Genomic DNA, 2988 nt, shown 5'->3' on the forward strand with positions numbered 1-2988 from the left:
TTTTGTTTGCAATAGCAGAATATCCAACTAGCGGGAACTTAAACCAGGGGTGAGCAAACTACGGCCTGCAGGACGAATCTGGACTGTCACCTGCTTTTGTAGAGCTCATGAGCTAAAAATGACTTTTAAATTTTTAAATGATTGAACAGAAATCAAAAGGAGAATAAGATTCTTATTCTGATATTTTAAGATTATATAAAATTCAAATGTCCCTGCCCATAATAAAGTGTTATTGGCACAAGCCATGCTCTTTCCTTTACGTGTCGTCTATGGCTGTTTTCGTGCTATGACAGTAGAGTTGAGTAGTTGTGATAGACACTGTACGGCCCACAAAGCCTAAAATATTTACTACCTGGCCCTTTACTGAAAAACTGTGCTGATCCCTCATGTACAAGATTAAAAAATTGTTATTTACTTGTTAGAAATCTGAAGATTGGCATTTCTTGGGTTTAGTTCAGCCGTTCCACAAAGTCCAGTTGCTGAGTTCCATCCTTAAAATTCTCGTGGTCTTCTCCTCATACTCGCAAGATGGCTGCATCAATTCTAAGCATCGCATACTCACAAAATCACATCCAAAGGCAGGGAACAACAGGGAGGCAGAGAAGGGCTTCATTATCATGCTTCTTTAAATTTATCAGAGAAGGAAAAATTTTCCCCAAATTCCCCTAAAAAAGACTTCCTCTCAATCTCGTTGGCCAGCTATAGGGCACTAGGTCACACGACACTCCGAGCTGTAATGGAAGTGGCTAAGGGAGAAGAGGGTAGGACATGGCCATTGGATAGCTGCCTATGAGTGACTGCCACATATATAAGCTATGGCTAAGGCCAGGTGGTGGAATAGCGACAGTGGTGGGAGAGCCAATGGTACACATCTCTTTCCTACTCTGCGTTTAGTGATATCACATTGGTAGTTTGAAGTTGGTTGAAAATGACCATGGTGAAATTGGCAAACACCATAAATCAAGCAGTTTTACCAGCAGACTACTGATTAGGGATGATTTTCATTTTGCTTATACTTTTCCAAGTTTTCCATAATGAACATTAATTAATTTTATAATCAGGAAAACACATTGCTTTTAAAACAAAAGAAGCCTTACCTTACACCTTATAAAAAAATTAACTCAAAATGAATGAAAGACCTAAACATAAGAGCTGAAACTATAAAACTCTTAGAAGAAAACAGGGTAAAATCTTCATGACTTTGGGTTTGGCAATGATTTCTTAGATGTGATACCAAACACACAGGCAACAAAACTAAAAATATATAAATTAAACTCCATCCAAATACAAAACTTCTGTGCATCTAAAGACTCAATCAAAATGAGAATGAAAAGGCAACTCATGGAATAGGAGAAAATATTTGCAAATCATATATCTAATAAAGGGTTAATATCCAGTATATAAAGAACTCCTACAACTCAACAACAAAAAATAAAAAAACAACTCTTAAAAAACGGTCAAAGGAGGTGAAAAGACATTTCTCCAAAAAATACATACAAATGGCCAATCAGCACATGGAAAGATATTAAATATCATTAATCACTAGGGAAATACAGATCAAAACCACAATGAGATACTACCTCACACCAATTAGGATGGCTACAATCAAAAAAAGCAGAAAATACCAAGTATTCTCGAAGGTGTGGGGAAATTGGAATCTGCACTGTTTGTGGGAATGTAAAATGGTTCAGCCACTATGGAAAACAGTATATTGGTTCCTCAAAATATTAAAAATAGAATTATCATATGATCCAGCGATACCACTTCTGGGTATATATCCGAAAGAATTGAAAGCAGAGTCTCAAAGAGATATTGATCCATGCACGCTCATAGCAGCATTATTTACAATAGCCAAAAGGTGGAAGCCAAGCAAGTGTCCATCAATTACCCCATGATAAATGGGTAATCATAGAGACAGAAAGTAGAATGGTGGTTGCCAAGGGCTGAGGGGAGGGAGCAAGGGGGGTTGTTATTTAATGGGTACAGAATTTCAGTTTTGCGAGATGAAAACAGTTCTGGAAATTGGTTGCACAACAACGTGAATGTGCTTAACGCTACTGAACTGTACACTTAAGAAAGCTAAGGGGGCTGGCCCCGCGGCCGAGGGGTTAAGTTCACGCACTCCGCTTCGCTGGCCCAGGGTTTTGCCAGTTTGGATCCTGGGCGCGGCCATGGCATCGCTCATCAAGCCACACTGAGGTGGCATCCCACATGCCACAACTAGAAGGACCCACAACTAAAAATATACAACTATGTACCGGGGGCTTTGGAGAGAAAAAGGAAAAATAAAAAAATCTTTAAAAAAAAATGGCTAAGATGGTAAATTTTATGTTATATGTATTTTACCACAATTAAAAATAAAAATTTTTTTCTGGGCATGGTGTCTAGAGGTTTTCAGAATGGTCTGGCGTTTGACATACGTCATACGTCATAGGCCATCCTACAGTACAGCCTCTAACAAAACTAGGCTGTCCCAAACCCGTGGTAATAGAATTGTTTACCTGGATACCAAGAAGCTTGGGAAAGCACCAAAGTCTGCATATGGCATGTGTCCAGGCTGACTTTGAGGAGTTTGTGCTGTGAGACTTAAAGTTCTCATGAGGTTGTCTAAAACAAAAAACACGTCAGCGGGGCGTGTGGTGGTTCCATGGGGGCTAAATCTGTCTGTGACAGGATGAAGCATGCTTTCCTTATGGAGGAGCAGAAAAACATTGTGAAAGTGTTAAAGGCTCAAGCACAGAGTTAGAGGGATAAATTTTTAAAATGAAGCTTTTTTGAGTTATTAAAAAAAATTTAAGGGCAATTTAAGCTTGAGGTGGGGGGTAGAGTTAAAGAAAACATTTTTTGAGTCCAGATGAATCTAGACAGATTGACTTCAGAAGTAGCTGAGGACGTCAGCTGGTAACTCAGGCTGGATGCCGAAATCCCTGAAGTCCAGGAACAAGACTTCCTGGCTATTTGGTTAGAACAGAAGTATAGACAGTCCCG

General features: G+C 39.3%; 1 pseudogene; it reads left to right on the plus strand.

Moving 5' to 3' along the window:
- The first annotated feature begins 2399 nt into the window (after window positions 1-2399).
- Window positions 2400-2746, plus strand: LOC100629406 (large ribosomal subunit protein eL34-like; annotated as a pseudogene).
- The last annotated feature ends 242 nt before the right edge of the window (window positions 2747-2988 follow it).

This window comes from Equus caballus, chromosome 15, assembly GCF_041296265.1.
Source record: "Equus caballus isolate H_3958 breed thoroughbred chromosome 15, TB-T2T, whole genome shotgun sequence".
Lineage (NCBI taxonomy): Eukaryota > Metazoa > Chordata > Mammalia > Perissodactyla > Equidae > Equus > Equus caballus.